Below are 19,183 nucleotides of genomic sequence, written 5' to 3' on the forward strand. Positions count from 1 at the left end.
TGGCCTGATTGTTACTGTGAGGGTATTTCATGAAATTAAGTCATCAGTAAGTTGATTAAATCATCTATGGCTAACTGCATCTACAATCAACTACGGAGATTGCCTTCAAGAAAGCTGAATGCCATAAAAGAAGAACTGATTATTTCAGTTGTTGGTAGGAATAATTTCCATTTCTACTTCAGCCAGTCAACTTCTCCTGGGGCATTCATTGAAAACCTTCATCAGAGTTCCCAGCTTATGGCCTGCCCTATGGAATTTGGACTTGACCATCCCCTCAGTCACATGAACCAATTTCTATAATAAATGACATATTTACATTATACATACATATGTATATATATGGTTTCCCTGGAGAACCCTGGCTAAAACAGAGAGGAATCTAGGCTTTGCTGTGCATCTGCTCTTTCACTTATCAAGATAAAGATTGTCCCCCAATGGACCAAGGACACACTACTTATGACTCTCCTTTTTGGCCAATGTCAGATTATCATCCCACTTTTTACCCCATTACACCCTCCACACAATTCCCAGGATGGAGGGAAGTTAGGGCATTGTGCAAAGGGAGGGAATGATGGAAGCAGGCCTAGAAGCATACTAGAAGTTAGTGGACAAAGCCTACTCCTGGTTGGGCCAGCAGTCCCCTTGTGAATTATAATGGTTTGGAGATGCAGGTACCCCAGAAAAGCATGTTCTTAAACTTAATCCATTCCTGTATGTGTGAAACTATTGTAAGAAGGACCTTTAGATAAGGCTACTTCAGTTAAGGTGTAGCCACCTCAGTCAGGATGAGTCTGAATCCTATTACTGGAATCCCTTATAAGCAGAATGAAATTCAGACAGATAGAGATAAAGCCATGAAAAGCACAAATTGAAGGTCATAGGAACCCAGAAGAGAATACAGAGGCCACGAGAGGCTGCCACATGCATTGCCATGTGACAGAGAAGCCCAGGACCAAGGATCACCAGCAGCCAGCCCTAGAATGGCAGTCTTTGGAGAGAAAGCACTGCCTTGATCAGACATTTATTTGGACTTGATTTGGACTTTTCCAGTTTCAAAACCATGAGCTAATAAATTCCCACTGTTTAAGCTAACTCATTGCAACTTAGTTTCAACAACTAAGGAAACTAAAACAGGAAAAATCATGGGATACCTTTGAGGAGTCCTGACAACTTCCATCTATCAGGAATGGTTGGAAGTGGGCCAGAAGATATGGGTAAAGTATTTAGATCAATGGGAAAGAGGAGAAGTTATAGCTCAGGGCAAGGGACAGAGAGACTGTACAGGTGGCCAGTCAAGGAGCTGATTTTCTCTGCCTCAGCTTTGTGCTAACAGTTGGAAGTCCCTGTGACAAAGATAACAGCACAGCCATTAGAGTGTACTCTTCTTCCCCACACCCCTGGACAACCTGCTAGAATACAATTCCTGATATAAGGAAACTGGCAAATGGCTCAGTCATCTTTCTGCTAGCTCCCCAAGGTGACCAGTGACTCTCTAAGTGTGGGCTGTTTCCTTCCAAGGTTTATCCTCCTTTGTGGACAAAACAAAACCTGCACTGGTGGGACCACTCCCTGCATAGGTCATTGGACAGTGGCAGGATAATGCACCTTCCAGTTTCTCAGCGTCCCCTTGAAAATTCATAACCAATGTCAGACTTCTCATTGGATTACTCCCCTCAATTTATTACCACAAGCAAAACCTGCCTGGTGGGGTCCATGATTCTGGGTTTGTCTTTTTTTGGCAGATCATTATTGCTCCAGCTTGGAGTAAGCACCATTGTACGCATGATATACAACCTGTCAGTCACCTTGACTGACACTGCTTAGTTCATAGCACAAGCCTGAAGACTCAACAAAATCATTAGACTCCCCTTCTGGAGAGGTGGAACAGGAAGTAACTAAAATTCAGTGGCAATCTCACTGGCTGCAAAGTGTGCTAACAGATTCTATGTGTGAACTCTTCACCTGGTTCCCAGAGATTTAGGGACCATGGATACAATCATTACTCCAAATAGTCCTGATCACTCTGCTTGGAGTAATTGTATGTACAAGAAAAGCCCTCCAAATATGCAGCAGCTTCTGGTGTTTCCAAATTTTTACTGTCAACAATGTTGAGCGCCAACGGTTGATAGACCTGACTCACCTCCACCTTTGTGTCTGAGGTGGAAGGTAGGCTTAAATTGTGGGAGCTATTGCAGAGGAGTAGGCTATGCCTGGTTGAGATGCTGAGGGATACACAGCTATGGAAGTCACGGACATGCTCAGTGCCATCTGCCCGCCTCCATCTATCTCCTTCCTTTTCCCTGCTTGCTTGCTTGCATACAGATATTTCAACATGTTTCCATTTCAGTCAGTGTAGATGTTAGTTCTAATAGATTGCCTGACCACACCTTGAACTCAAAACCAGGAACAAGCAGCCCCAGGTGCTTATCAAGGCTGGAACTCTGCACAAATTTTGCTTGATGCATGTTTTTTGCTCAGCAGAGGCAAGGTCTGCTCTTCTTGGGGTGCATAAATACTCAAGCCTCAGGCAGCACATATGTACACAGGGCATGCAGAGCTGCCATCCACCAACCCTGACCCGAACAGAGGCCTCACCAGGGGACTTGCCATGAAGGGATCTCTTTGACCCTGTTCTTTTGGGCTACATAAGTAATAAAGCGGTCATTTGCTGAAAGTTTTCTGTTGTGCCTGAGCCTGAGTTCCCATGATGCTCCATGTAGCAACTCATTCTACATGTCTTCCCAACTCCTCCAAATTTCCGACAGGCTGCAAATCTCTCAATGATCTGGATTCTTCTAAAACAAAATAAGTAGTGAAAAGTAACCATAACATATTTCCAGTGTTTACAATGACACTGGGTAAAGAGAATATCAGTTCCCCAAGAGAATTACTTCACAGGAACAGGCCTCAGTCTTCTCTGAGGTCTGTGTCTGCAGTAAATGATACTGACAAAATTATGCCGGATTGAAGACATTTTTAAGATGCTAGCCATGATTAAATTCTGTGGACATTTTATGAATTAAACCCATTGCTTTATATGTCAAGACCTATGTAGCATTTGACATCAAAGGTAGTAAAACAATAAGAAAAAAATTAGGAAAGTCAAAGTGCTTTAATTTCTTTTAATTGAAATTAAAACAACATAAATTGCTTAACATTTAACACCCTGCCTTTGTTTTCCATTACCAATTTTACAAGTAAAATACTTTGCTTAATCTCTCAGGGACACAATAGATTTGGTACACCCAATAATGGCAAGATGTTTTATCAATTAAAAGAAATTAAAGCACTTTGACTTTCCTAATTTTTTTCTTATTGTTTTACTACCTTTGATGTCAAATGCTACATAGGTCTTGACATATAAAGCAATGGGTTTAATTCATAAAATGTCCACAGAATTTAATCATGGCTAGCATCTTAAAAATGTCTTCAATCCGGCATAATTTTGTCAGTATCATTTAACTACTGTTTGCTTATAAAACTAATCCCAAACTGCCTATATTAGTCAGGATTTTTGTTAAATAAAATAGAATCCACTCTAGTTCATTTAAAGAGAAGGAATTTATTGCAAGGCTATAAATGGTTATAGTTTCTTTAAAAGAGCTACAGATACTGAGTAGAAGCTGAATTATCCAGAAAAACTCACAAGGTCAAAGTTGGTAGCCAACTGCCATTGGCAGTTTGGCAACTGCTTCTGCCATGATCCTAAGGGAATGGAATCAGAAAGCTGCTTGATACATTTTGAAGCCACCTCTATGCCACCCTACTCAAAAGCAATGCAATTTCTACCATATTTCACATCAGCAATATAGAGCTTCATACCCTGCATCTCCCGCACATGACTCAGTTCCAAATCCAAGTCCACTGAGTATACATTTGAGTGGCCAACTCAAAACCACGGTTAGAATCCTAGCTACAAGAGGATTTAAGAAATGCAATTATAAGCTTTCCTGTCTCAGGAAATGGGTTTGGAATGTTGGTTGAACAGGTCTGGAATGCGTATGAAAGAACCAACAGCAATGTCTTCCCATGCAGAGGAAAGCCAGGAGTATCATATGGCGCATGAATAAGTAACAACTAATTAAATAACAAACGATTAAATGATAAAAATTAAAATGGGAATACAGACAAAAATATTCATTTCTAAATAAGGATATTATAATTTTAATCTTGATAATATGCAGTTTAGTTTTGAACAATACTTTCTTAAAATCTTTTGCATAAAACAGATGCTTATTACTTTAAAAGTTAAAATATAAAAAGTCCATTAGGTTGTCAAAAAGTATACCCAAATTACTATCAACAATAATCAAAGAGGATAAATGTAAAAGGTAATATATATATATGTGTGTGTATATATATATATATAGATATATTGATATTTTTCTTAAAGACCATTGAGACTATTGACTATTCTAGTAAAAATAAAGACAATATACTGTGCTTGTTTAGGATGTATAGTAATAAAACATGTCATTGACAATAATGTTTTGGGTGGGTGGTAAATGGAATTGTACTGTAGTAAAGTCTTACTCCGCACACTAGAGCAACAATATAAAAATAATACAAAGAAGAATTTATCCCAGGTATGCAAGGGTAGTTCAACATAAGAAAATCATCACATTAACAGAGAAAAGGGGGGAAAAAAAACACATGATCATCTCATTTGAAGCATGAAATCATGTGATAAAATCCAGCACCCCTGCTTGATAAAAAACACTTAGAAATATTAGGAACAGAAGGAAACTTCCACAATATGATAAAGGGCATAAATGAAAAATCCACAGTTAACATAATACTCAATGGTGAACAACTGAAAGCTTTCCCTCTAAGATTAGGAACAAGACAAGGATGCCCACTGTCGCCACTGTTATTCAACATTGTATTGAAAATTCTAGTTACTGCAATAGGCAAGAGAAAGAAAGAAAAGACATCCAGATTGGAAAAGAAGAAGCAAAACTTTCCCTATTGGCAAATGACATGATCCTATATACAGAAAATCTTGAAAAATCCACAATAAAGCTACTAGAACTAATAAACAAATTCAGTAGTGGCAGTGTACAAAATCAACATGCAAAAACAAACCAGTAGGAGAATTAATCTCAAGATGGCGGCATAGAGAGGAGTGGAAGCTAAGTAGTCCCCCTGGAACAACTAAAAAAAAACAGAAACAGCTAGTAAATAATCTGGAATAACTGCAGGGGGACAAATGTGACCATCCACTCATCATACACCAACCTGAATTGGGAGGAATGCCCGAGATCCCAGCATAAAATCTGTAAGTAAAAACTGCGGCTCCAAATCAGGAGATCCCTCCGCCACAGCCCAAGCTACAAAGCCTCATTGTGCCAGAGAGAAGCTTTCTCCCAGCAAGTGAATATAGCTCAGCTGAGCTCCAACTGGGGTTTTAATTAGCGAGTGTGAACTGTTCACTATGAGGTATGAGTCCCCTACAAGTAGACAGAGGCTTTGAGTGATGACTGACCTTGGAGAGCCGGAGGGTCGCCTTGGACTAGCTCTGTTCCTTTCTCGACTCAGTGGAGAAAGCCTCAGCGATTTTCAGTTCCCAGTTCTGTGACCCAGACAAAGGTATAGCACAGGCAGAGGGAGACCATTGAAATGCTAATGACCTCCCCCTAGGGCGTCTATCTTCTCTAAGAGGAAAGGGGTGGGGCCCAGCTCTACTACCTGCCTTTCACTCAGAATTTACACCAGTCAAGAATTATAGGCTAACAGGTGCCACCTGCTGGGCAGAAAAGCACAGTGACCTGAGGCATCATAGAATGTACTAATTTTCTAAGACACACCCTCAGGGAACCTGGATACTGAATATCTTCCTTCTGGGACCTCAGCCCATTCTGGTCTGGGGAGGCCTGTTTGGGGTAACCAAGTAGACAACAGAAAACTACAACCTACACCAAGAAAAATGAGGTTATGGCCCAGTCAGGGGAACAAACTTGCATTTCAACTGTGATGCAGGAATTGAAACAACTAATAATAAATGAATTCATAAAGTTTAGGGAAGATATGGCAAAAGAGATGAACCATATAATGAAAACACAGGACGTACATAAGGTAGAAATTGAAAGTTCAAAAAACCAACTGGCAGAATCTATGGAAATGAAAGGCACAACACAAGACATGAAAGACACACGGGAAACATACAACAGCAGATCTCAAGAGGCAGAAGAAAACACTCGGGAACTGGAGAACAAGGCAACTGAAAGCCTACACACAAAAGAACAGATAGAAAAAAGAATGGAAAAATACAAGCAACATCTCTGGGAACTTAAAGACAAAACGAAAAGCAAGAATTTACATGTCTTGTGTGTCCCAGAAGGAGAAGAGAAAGGAAAAGGGGCAGAAGCAATAATAGAGGAAATAATCAATGAAAATTTCCCATCTCTTATGAAAGACATAAAATTATGAAACCAAGAAGCACAGCATACCCCAAACAGAATAGATCTGAATAGGCCTATGCCAAGACACTTAATAATCAGATTATCAAACATCAAAGATAAAGAGAGAATCCTGAAAGCAGCAAGAGAGAAATGATATATCACATACAAAGGAAGCTTGGTAAGACTGTATGTGGATTTCTCAATAGAAACCATGCAAGCAAGAAGGAAGGGGGTAATATATTTAAGATACTGAAAGAGAAAAACCACCAACCAAGAATCCTATATCTGGCAAAACTATCCTTCAGATATGAGGGAAAGCTTAAAATATTCTCTGACAAACAGACAATGACAGAGTTTGTGAACAAGAAACCTGCTCTACAGGAAGCACTAAAGGAAGCACTGCAGACAGAAAGGGAAAGACAGGAGTGAGAGGTTTGGAAAACAATTTTGGGAGACAGTAGCACAGCAATGTAAGTACACTGAACAAAGATGACTGTGAATATGGTTGAAAGAGGAAGGCTGAGACCATGTGGGACACCAGAACAAAAGACAAACGATAAAGACTGGGACTGTGTAACTCAGGGAAACCTAGGGTGCTCAACGATTGTAATAAAAGGTACAAATATGTTTTTACATGAGGTAGAACAAATGAATGTCAACATTGCAAGGTGTTAAAAATAGGGTGTGATTGGGGGGAAATACAATCAATGCAAACTAGAGGCTAGAATTAACAGAAACATTGTATTATGCTTCCTTTAATGTAACAAAAGCAATATACCAAAGCTAAATGCATATGGGGGGGAGGGGGAATAGGGGAAGGGTTTGGGACTCCAGGCATTGGTGATGTTGTCTGACTCTTTATTCTACTTTAGGTTGATGCTATCTTTCTTTCTGTCACCTTCTAGCTATCAAGTTTTTTTGTTTGTTTATTTGTTTTTCTCTCTTTCTCTTGCCTTTTTCTTTTGCCTCTCTGCCTTCTTTGACTCTTCGTCCGTCTTTGTGGAAGAAATGTCCTTATATAGAGAGTGGCGATGGTGCTCAATACATAAATACGTGATTATACAGGGAACCAACGATCGTTTACTTAGGATGGAATGTATAGTGTTTGAACAAAACCATCTTAAAAGAAATGGGTTGATGAAGAAACCTTGAGGGCACTATATTCAGTGAAATAAGATAGACAATATAGGCAAATATTGCAGGGTCTCACTGATATGAACTAATCATAATATGAAAACTCATAGACATGAAATATAAGTTACCAGGATATAGAATGAGGCTAAAGAATGGGGAGCGGTTGCTTATTATGAGCAGAATGTTCAACTAGGGTGAACTTAAATATTGGAAATGGACAGGGGTGATGGTAGCACTTAATGAGAATAACTAACAGTGCTGACCAGTGTGTGAAGGTGGCAGAAAGGGGAAGCTCAGAGTCACGCATGTCACCAGAAGGAAAGTTGGAGGTTAAAAGACGGGAATGTATCAAACAGTGAATCTTGTGGTGGACAATGTCCGTGATTAACTTTACAAATATTAGAAATCTCTCTCACGAACTAGAACAAATGTATGTCACTATAACTAGAGGTTAATAATAGAGAGGCATATAGGGGAAAAATATATACCTATTGCAAACTATATACTACAGTTAGTAGTATTTTAACATTCTTTCATCAACAGTAACAAATGTACTATATCAAAACTATGAATCAATAATGGGGGGGCATGGTTAGGGGTATGGGAGGATGTGTGTTTCCTTTTTTTTGTCTTTGTTTCTTTTCTGGAGTAGTGAAAATGTTCTAAAAACTGAAAAAAATAATTGTGTTGATGGATGCACAGCCGTATGGTGGTGCCATGGGCAATTGATTTTTTGGATCTTTGGATACTTGTATGGTATCTGAACAATCTCAATGAAAATAAATTAAAAAAAACTGTAGTGTTTTTATACATTAGTAATGAACAATCTGAAGAAGAAACCAAGAAAAAAATTCCATTTACGATAGCGACTAAAAGAATCAGATATTTAGGAATAACACTAACTAAGGATGTAAAGGACTTGTACAGAGAAAACCAAAAAAACATTGCTAAAAGAAATCAAAGATGATCTAAATAAATGGAAGGACATTCATGTTCATGAATTGGAAGACTAAATATTGTTAAGATGTCACTTCTACCCAAAGCGATTTACAGATTCAATGAAATTCTGATGAAAATTCCAACAATGTTCCTTGCAGAAATGGACAAGCCAATGATCAAATTCATATGGAAGAGTGAGGGACCCTGAATAGCCAAAGCCATCTTGAAAAGGACAAATTATGTTGGAGGACTCACATTTCCCTATCTTAAAACTTATTCCAAAGCCATAGTAAGCCAAACAGCACAGAGCTGGCACAGGGACAGACATATAGACCAATGGAATCAAATTGAATGTTCAGAAATCAACATTTATGGCCAAATGATTTTTGACAAGGTAGCAAAGACCATGTACTTGGGAAAGGATAGTATCTTCAATAAATGGTGCTGGGAAAACTGGATCTCCATATGCAAAAGAATGAAATTGGACCTCTACCTCACACAATATACAAAAATCAACTCAAAATGGATCAAAGACCTAAATATAAGAACCAGGACTATAAAATTCCTGGAAGAAAACAGGGACACATCTTCAGCACTTCGCGTTAAGCAATGGTTTCTTAGATTTTACACCCAAAGCACAAGCAACAAAAGAAAAAATAGATAAATGAGACCTCATGAAAATTAAAAACTTCTGTGCATCAAAGGACTTTATCATGAAAGTCAAATGACAACCTACACAATAGGAGAAAATATTTGGAAACCATACATCTGCTAAGCATTTAATATCCAGAATATATAACCAAAAAAAAATCTACCCAATTTAAAAATGGGTGAAGACTTGAATAGACATTTCTCCAAAGAAGATATACAAATGGCCAAAAGCACTTGAAAAGATGTTCTACATCATTAGTCATCAGAGAAATGCAAATCTAAACCACAACGAGATACCTTTTTATACCCACTAGAATGGCTACTAGTAAAAAGTTGGAAAATTACAAGTGTTGGAGAGAATGTAGAGTAATTGGAACACTCATTCATTTTTGGTGGCAATGTAAAATGGTGCAACCACTGTAGAAGACAGTTCGGCAGTTCTTCAGATAGTTAAGTACAAAATTACCTTATCACCTAGCCATCTCACTTCTAGATACTTATTGGGGGTTGGGGAATAAACCTTGACTCCATATCTCATCCCATATACAAAAATTAATTCAACGTCTTCTTGACCAAAAGGGGGATACGAAATGAAACAAAATAAAGTTTCAGTGGCTGAGAGGTTTCAAATGGAGTTGATGGGTCACTCTGGTGGACATTCTTATGCACTATACAGATAATACTTTTTAGGTTTTAATATACTGGAATAGCTAGAAGTAAATACCTAAAACTATCAAACTCCAACCCAATAGCCTGGACTCTTGAAGACAATTGTATAACAATGTAGCTTACGAGGGGTGAGAGTGTGACTGTGAAAACCTTGTGGATCTCATTCCCTTTACCCAGTGTATGGATGGATGAGTAGAAAAATGGGGAGAAAAAACTAAATGAAAAATAGGGTGGGATGGGGGAGGGGATGACTTGGGTGTTCTTTTTTTATTTTTATCCTGATTCTGATTCTTTCTGGTATAAGGAAAATGTTTAAAAACAGATTGGGGTGATGAATGCATAACTATATGATGGTACTGTGAACAGTTGATTGTACACCATGGATGATTGTATGGTATGTGAATATATTTCAATAAAACTGAATTTAATTTAAAAAATTAGTTCAAGATAGATCTTGGACCTAAACATAAAATTATAAAGTTTTTAGAAGAAAATACAGACTATTTTCACAACCTCAGAGATTTCTAGGACAGAACAACAAAAACAACAAAATACAATTAGTGAAAGAAAAAAAATCGATGAATTAGAAGTCTTTAAAATTAAAGATTGTTGGTCATCAAAAGACACAATTTAGAAAATAACATGCAAGCCACAGACTGGGAAAGCTATTCATATTATAAGTGTCTGACAAAGAATCTGCATCCAGAACATATAAAGGACACTTACAAATCAATAATTTAAAAATGAAAACTGCAACAAAACACGAATAAAAGACATGAGTAGACATTTTGCAAAGGAGTATTTGTGAACGGTCAACAAGCATATGAAAAGATGTTCAATGTCATTGATTACCAGAGAAATGCAAATTAAAACCACAATGAGATACAACTTCATACAACTAGAATAACTAAAATCAAAAGGACAAAATCAACTTTTGGTAAGAACATGGAATAATTGATACTTTTATACATTACTGTTTGGAATATAAAATGGTTCAACCCCTTTTGAAAACTGTGTGGTATTTCTTTATAAATTTAACCATACATCTATACCATGACCTAGGTATCCAAGAAATACATCCCATTTATAATATTCAATATAAAATGTTATATTATCCAATAATATAAAAAAGAATTAACTACTGGTAAGAACAATGATTTTCTGAGTGAAAGAAGCATAATCAGTAATTTGTAAACACGGCTGCACTCAGGGTTTCTGGGTGACTGAAAGTGACTTGGAAAGAAATACTTAGTTGGAAACTTGGGTAGTACTGCTTATTTGATAAGAGGGGAATGATTCTGGGCAGCAGAGTGAATTAAAAGCTCATGGCCCACCAGCTAGAAAGTATCTCTGTCATGAAAAAGAGGACATGATAAGGTGTCCAACTTATAAAATTGAAGTTACCAGTGAATTCTGCCAGGCAATACAAGGACCTGTGGTATATGAGTGATGATAGACCCCTTTCTATGCACTGCCCCTGGATGTGGCCAGATCAGAACCCAACACCATCAAGATCCTTGAAAAACTGTGAAGAGGAGGATTTGTTTAATGAGTTGGCAAGTCTATTTGAGAATGAATTCAAGAAAAGCCTCTGAAGATGACATTCTAAAAATTCCTCTAGACTTATCCCCTCTTGCAACATCCATCATAAGAAGCAAAATTGAGGAGCCCTCTGTTGTAGAAACAACTCACCAGGATAGTCCTTTACCTCATTCAGAGTCTACTCCCAGTGATGAAAAGGAAGCACCATTGCCACAAACTGTACAGCCCACATCAGCTATCGTTCATCCAGCATAATTACAAGTTCCCAATGTCCTGCTTACAAGTTCTGATTCAAGTGCAAATATTCAGCAGGCAGTACCCTCACCAACCTCAAATACTGTAATCACCCAAGCACCATCCTCCAACAGGCCAGTCATCCCTGTACCTGGCCCATTTCCTCTTCTGTTACATCTCCCTAATGCACAAACCATGCTGGTTGCTATTCCTGTATCAGTTACAAGTTCTAGTGGACATGTTCCTGCTGCAGTTCCACTAGGTCACCGTGGTACCTAGTGTCCCAGGAATCCCAGGTCCTTCCTCCCCTCAACCAGTAGAGCCAGAAGCAAAAATGAGATTAAAAGCTGCTTTGACACAGCAACATCCTCCAGTTACCAATGGAGACACTGTCAAAGGTCACAGTAGCGGATTGGTTAGGACTCAGATCAGAGGAATCCCAACCACAGTCATTACAACAGCCAGCCACATTACCACAGCTACTCTGGCTTCTCCAGCTCACATAACTCCACAGACCCAAAATACAAGTGGTCCTCGAAGAGCAGCTAATGAAGATCCTGGTGAAAAAAGAGGACGTTTCTTCAGCGAAATAGAGCAGGAGATTTAAGATGCTGACAAAAAAGGAAAGTCTGGGTTCAGTCTTGAGAGAAAAAAGCAGAAGACCGGAGTTCATTAAATGGTCAACTGCAGAGTGAAGTCATCCTCCTGAGAAATGACGCGGCACAGCTGAAACAGCTTCTTCCGGCTCATAAAGATCGCCCTGTAACCACCATGCAGAAGAAATCTGGCTATCACACTGCTGATAAAGATGCTAGTTCAGAAGACATTTCAGAGCCCAGTAGTCCACATATTGAAGCTAAACAGCACCGTTCTGCCAGCACATTTAACGGAGTAGGTTCAGCCTCCAAGGCAGAAGCCGTAGCTACTTCAGTCCTCACCCAGATGGCGACCCAGAGTCCAGAGCCTGTGCCTTCACAGATGGCATGGCTCCTTCCTCCCAGTCACAGCCTTCAGGAAGTTGATTAAAAATCGGTAGCGCAACGGTTTTACATACTCATTAGTGACTTCAAAGGGAAATCGGGGAAAGACCCGTTTCCATTTATGCAAAATCTGTGGTTGTCATTTTTTTTTACTTGAAATTAAATTTGGCTCTAAAGTTGGTGCAGCAGCAGTTGACAGTCAGACTGAACAAGAGTTTTTAGTGTCTGGAAAAACACTGATGTTGCTTTTTTTTTTTTTAATAAATATTCTTAAATGTACTAATTTTTCTGTGCTGGATGCATAAACTGTATCATAAATTTATAAATCCATTATGGTTTATTTCTCTTTAATTTGGTAGTGTTCTAAAAAATGGGAGGGTTACTGAATCTCTTTTCCCACTTCCATTTCCCCTGATCACCTCTTAACCCTCACCTGTGATGGTAGTGTTGTTACATCATTTATACTAAAATTCTGCATAGTCCCTGTTGACTTTGTAATGTTAATAAGGTCATAAAGCACTAGGCAAGGGAAAGATAGAAATTTGCTTTTATCTTTTTTTTACAATAGGAAGAATTGTGGAGAACACTTGTTTTTTTGTGAGTGATAACATAGTAAAAGACATACAGTGTTTTTACGCACATCCTTAATCTTGAACCAGATCAGTGTCATTAATAATAGTTTGTTTTTTTTAAAAAAATTTTAAGAAGTCATGAATTTTGGAATCCTTCATTTCAAAAATAACTCTATTTTTTCAAGTCTTAAAAGTTCAGTATTTATCCTATGTTTTGAGACTTAAAAAATATGTAATTATAGAATGTACAATACACGGTTATCAGTTTTGGAATTAACTTTCCTGGATGTTTGTGGCAGATTTCAGGTTACAAACTGAGAAGTTTATGCATAATCAAGTATGGTATGGTTGCCAGAAGAGCCTAAATATTACTACTTAGAAAATTTGAGGCTATTTTCTCCCCTTATCTTGTACTTGTGATCTACCTTGTACTTATTCTTGTGAAAGCACTGTCATCTTTTAGTAGCAAATTTTGGTAATGTTGCTTGTTGAAAAAAATCAATGTCTATCTTTAGTACAATGTGATTATAACGTGGGAAGCAAGAATGAGTGAGTGAGAGTGTATGTGTATGTGTGTCTTTGTGTCTTTTGGTAGTCTATGTTAACAATCTTTGCCTGAAAGTTTAACGATGCCTTCAGTGTGATACTGGCCAATAGATGACTGTATTTTAAAATGTCATTACTGCACCAAGGGAGGCAGGGCAAGATGGCAGACTGGTGAACTGTAAGTTTTAGTTACTCCTCCAGGAAAGTAGGTAAAAAGCCAGGAACTGGGTGGACTGGACACCACAGAGCAATCTGTCTTTGGGCATACTTCATACAACACTCATGAAAATGTCGAACTGCTAAGATCAGCGAAATCTGTAAGTTTTTGCGGCCAGGGGACCCGCGCCCCTCCCGGCCAGGCTCAGTCCCATGGGAGGAGGGGCTGCCAGCTCCGGGAAGGAGAAGGGAGAACTGCAGTAGCAGCTCTTATCGGAAACTCATTCTACTGATCCATACTCCAACCATAGATAGACTGAGACCAGACACCAGAGAATCTGAGAGCTGCCAGCCCAGCAGAGAGGAGACAGGCATAGAAAAAAAAATAACACGAAAAACTCCAAAATAAAAGCAGAGGATTTTTGGAGTTCTGGTTAACACAGAAAGGGGAAGGGCGGAGCTCAGGCCTTGAGGCGCATATGCAAATCCTGAAGAAAAGCTGATCTCTCTGCCCTGTGGACCTTTCCTTAATGGCCCTGGTTGCTTTGTCTATTAGCATTTCAATAACCCATTAGATCTCTGAGGAGGGCCCTTTTTTTTTTTTTTTTTTTTTAATCCTTTTTTCTTTTTCTAAAACAATTACTCTAAGAAGCCCAATACAGAAAGCTTCAAAGAATTGCAATTTGGGCACATCAAGTCAAGAGCAGAACTAAGAGAGCTCTGAGACAAAAGGCAATAATCCAGTGGCTGAGAAAATTCACTAAACACCACAACTTCCCAAGAAAAGGGGGGTGTCCGCTCACAGCCACCATCCTGGTGGACAGGAAACACTCCTGCCCATCGCCAGCCCCATAGCCCAGAGCTGCCCCAGACAACCCAGTGTGACGGAAGTGCTTCAAATAACAGGCACACACCACAAAACTGGGCGTGGACATTAGCCTTCCCTGCAACCTCAGCTGATAGTCCCAGAGCTGGGAAGGTGGAGCAGTGTGAATTAACAAAGCCCCATTCAGCCATCATTTCAGCAGACTGGGAGCCTCCCTACACAGCCCAGCAGCCCAGAACTGCCCTGGGGGGACGGCACTCACCTGTGACATAGCACAGTCATCCCTCAACAGAGGACCCGGGGTGCACAGCCTGGAAGAGGGGCCCACTTGCAAGTCTCAGGAGCCATACGCCAATACCAAAGACTTGTGGGTCAGTGGCAGAGACAAACTGTGGCAGGACTGAACTGAAGGATTAGACTATTGCAGCAGCTTTAAAACTCTAGGATCATCAGGGAGATTTGATTGTTAGGGCCACCCCCCCTCCCCGACTGCCCAGAAACACGACCCACATACAGGGCAGGCAATACCAACTACACACGCAAGCTTGGTACACCAATTGGGCCCCACAAGACTCACTCCCCCACTCACCAAAAAGGCTAAGCAGGGGAGAACTGGCTTGTGGAGAACAGGTGGCTCGTGGATGCCACCTGCTGGTTAGTTAGAGAAAGTGTACTCCACGAAGCTGTAGATCTGATAAATTAGAGATAAGGACTTCAATAGGTCTACAAACCCTAAAAGAACCCTATCAAGTTCAGCAAATGCCACGAGGCCAAAAACAACAGAAAATTATAAAGCATATGAAAAAACCAGACGATATGGATAACCCAAGCCCAAGCACCCAAATCAAAAGAACAGAAGACACACAGCACCTAGAGCAGCTACTCAAAGAACTAAAGATGAACAATGAGACCATAGTACGGGATATGAAGGAAATCAAGAAGACTCTAGAAGAGCATAAAGAAGACATTGCAAGACTAAATAAAAAAATGGATGATCTTATGGAAATTAAAGAAACTGTTGACCAAATTAAAAAGATTCTAGACACTCAAAGTACAAGACTAGAGGAAGTTGAACAACGTATCAGTGACCTGGAAGATGACAGAATGGAAAATGAAAGCATAAAAGAAAGAATGGGGAAAAAAATTGAAAAAATCGAAATGGACCTCAGGGATATGATAGATAATATGAAACGTCCAAATATAAGACTCATTGGTGTCCCAGAAGGGGAAGAAAAGGGTAAAGGTCTAGGAAGAGTATTCAAAGAAATTGTTGGGGAAAACTTCCCAAATCTTCTAAACAACATAAATACACAAATCATAAATGCTCAGCGAACTCCAAATAGAAAAAATCCAAATAAACCCACTCCGAGACATATACTGATCACACTGTCAAACACAGAAGAGAAGGAGCAAGTTCTGAAAGCAGCAAGAGAAAAGCAATTCACCACATACAAAGGAAACAGCATAAGACTAACTAGTGACTACTCAGCAGCCACCATGGAGGTGAGAAGGCAGTGGCACGATATATTTAAAATTCTGAGTGAGAAAAATTTCCAGCCAAGAATACTTTATCCAGCAAAGCTCTCCTTCAAATTTGAGGGAGAGTTTAAATTTTTCACAGACAAACAAATGCTGAGAGAATTTGCTAACAAGAGACCTGCCCTACTGGAGATACTAAAGGGAGCCCTACAGACAGAGAAACAAAGAAAGGACAGAGAGACTTGGAGAAAGGTTCAGTACTAAAGAGATTCGGTATGGGTACAATAAAGGATATTAATAGACAGAGGGAAAAATATGGCAAACATAAACCAAAGGATAAGATGGCCGATTCAAGAAATGCCTTCACGGTTTTAACGTTGAATGTAAATGGATTAAACTCCCCAATTAAAAGATATGGATTCGCAGAATGGATCCAAAAAAATGAACCATCAATATGTTGCATACAAGAGACTCATCTTAGACACAGGAACACAAAGAAACTGAAAGTGAAAGGATGGAAAAAAATATTTCATGCAAGCTACAGCCAAAAGAAACCAGGTGTAGCAATATTAATCTCAGATAAAATAGACTTCAAATGCAGGGATGTTTTGAGAGACAAAGAAGGCCACTACATACTAATAAAAGGGGCAATTCAGCAAGAAGAAATAACAATCGTAAATGTCTATGCACCCAATCAAGGTGCCACAAAATACATGAGAGAAACACTGGCAAAACTAAAGGAAGCAATTGATGTTTCCACAATAATTGTGGGAGACTTCAACACATCACTCTCTCCTATAGATAGATCAACCAGACAGAAGACCAATAAGGAAATTGAAAACCTAAACAATCTGATAAATGAATTAGATTTAACAGACATCTACAGGACATTACATCCCAAATCACCAGGATACACATACTTTTCTAGTGCTCATGGAACTTTCTCCAGAATAGATCATATGCTGGGACATAAAACAAGCCTCAATAAATTTAAAAAGATTGAAATTATTCAAAGCACATTCTCTGACCACAATGGAATACAATTAGAAGTCAATAACCATCAGAGACTTAGAAAATTCACAAATACCTGGAGGTTAAACAACACACTCCTAAACAATCAGTGGGTTAAAGAAGAAATAGCAAGAGAAATTGCTAAATATATAGAGACGAATGAAAATGAGAACACAACATACCAAAACCTATGGGATGCAGCAAAAGCAGTGCTAAGGGGGAAATTTATAGCACTAAACGCATATATTAAAAAGGAAGAAAGAGCCAAAATCAAAGAACTAATGGATCAACTGAAGAAGGTAGAAAATGAACAGCAAACCAATCCTAAACCAAGTACAAGAAAAGAAATAACAAGGATTAAAGCAGAAATAAATGACACAGAGAACAAAAAAACAATAGAGAGGATAAATATCACCAAAAGTTGGTTCTTTGAGAAGATCAACAAGATTGACAAGCACCTAGCTAGACTGACAAAATCAAAAAGAGAGAAGACCCATATAAACAAAATAATGAATGAAAAAGGTGCCATAACTGCAGATCCTGAAGAAATTAAAAAAATTATAAGAGGATATTATGAACAACTGTATGGCAACAAACTGGATAATGTAGAAGAAATGGACAATTTCCTGGACACATATGAACAACCTAGACTGACCGGAGAAGAAATAGAAGACCTCAACCAACCCATCACAAGCAAAGAGATCCAATCAGTCATCAAAAATCTTCCCACAAATAAATGCCCATGGCCAGATGGCTTCACAGGGGAATTCTACCAAACTTTCCAGAAAGAACTGACACCAATCTTACTCAAACTCTTTCAATACATTGAAAAAAATGGAACACTACCTAACTCATTTTATTAAGCTAACATCAATCTAATAGCAAAACCAGGCAAAGATGCTACAAAAAAGGAAAACTACCGACCAATCTCCCTAATGAATATAGATGCAAAAATCCTCAACAAAATACTTGCAAATCGAATCCAAAGACACATTAAAAAAATCATACACCATGACCAAGTGGGGTTCATTCCAGGCATGCAAGGATGGTTCAACATAAGAAAATCAATCAATGTATTACAACACATTAACAAGTCAAAAGGGAAAAATCAATTGATCATCTCAATAGATGCTGAAAAAGCATTCGACAAAATTCAACATCCCTTTTTGATAAAAACACTTCAAAAGGTAGGAATTGAAGGAAACTTCCTCAACATGATAAAGAGCATATATGAAAAACCCACAGCCAGCATAGTACTCAATGGTGAGAGACTGAAAGCCTTCCCTCTAAGATCAGGAACAAGACAAGGATGCCCGCTGTCACCACTGTTATTCAACATTGTGCTGGAAGTGCTAGCCAGGGCAATCCGGCAAGACAAAGAAATAAAAGGCATCCAAATTGGAAAAGAAGAAGTAAAACTGTCATTGTTTGCAGATGATATGATCTTATATCTAGAAAACCCTGAGAAATCAACGATACACCTACTAGAGCTAATAAACAAATTTAGCAAAGTAGCGGGATACAAGATTAATGCACATAAGTCAGTAATGTTTCTATATGCTAGAAATGAACAAACTGAAGAGACACTCAAGAAAAAGATACCATTTTCAATAGCAACTAACAAAATCAAGTACCTAGGAATAAACTTAACCAAAGATGTAAAAGACCTATACAAAGAAAACTACATAACTCTACTAAAAGAAATAGAAGGGGACCTTAAAAGATGGAAAAATATTCCATGTTCATGGATAGGAAGGCTAAATGTCATTAAGATGTCAATTCTACCCAAACTCATCTACAGATTCAATGCAATCCCAATCAAAATTCCAACAACCTACTTTGCAGACTTGGAAAAGCTAGTTATCAAATTTATTTGGAAAGGGAAGATGCCTCGAATTGCCAAAAGACACTCTAAAAAAGAAAAACGAAGTGGGAGGACTTACACTCCCTGACTTTGAAGCTTACTATAAAGCCACAGTTGCCAAAACAGCATGGTACTGGCACAAAGATAGACATATAGATCAATGGAATCGAATTGAGAAT

At 38.7% G+C, this 19,183-nt stretch overlaps 1 pseudogene; it reads left to right on the forward strand.

The window, feature by feature from the left end:
- The first annotated feature begins 11,260 nt into the window (after positions 1 to 11,260).
- On the forward strand, positions 11,261 to 12,592 carry LOC119528890 (annotated as a pseudogene).
- The last annotated feature ends 6,591 nt before the right edge of the window (positions 12,593 to 19,183 follow it).

Source organism: Choloepus didactylus, chromosome 3, assembly GCF_015220235.1.
Source record: "Choloepus didactylus isolate mChoDid1 chromosome 3, mChoDid1.pri, whole genome shotgun sequence".
Lineage (NCBI taxonomy): Eukaryota > Metazoa > Chordata > Mammalia > Pilosa > Megalonychidae > Choloepus > Choloepus didactylus.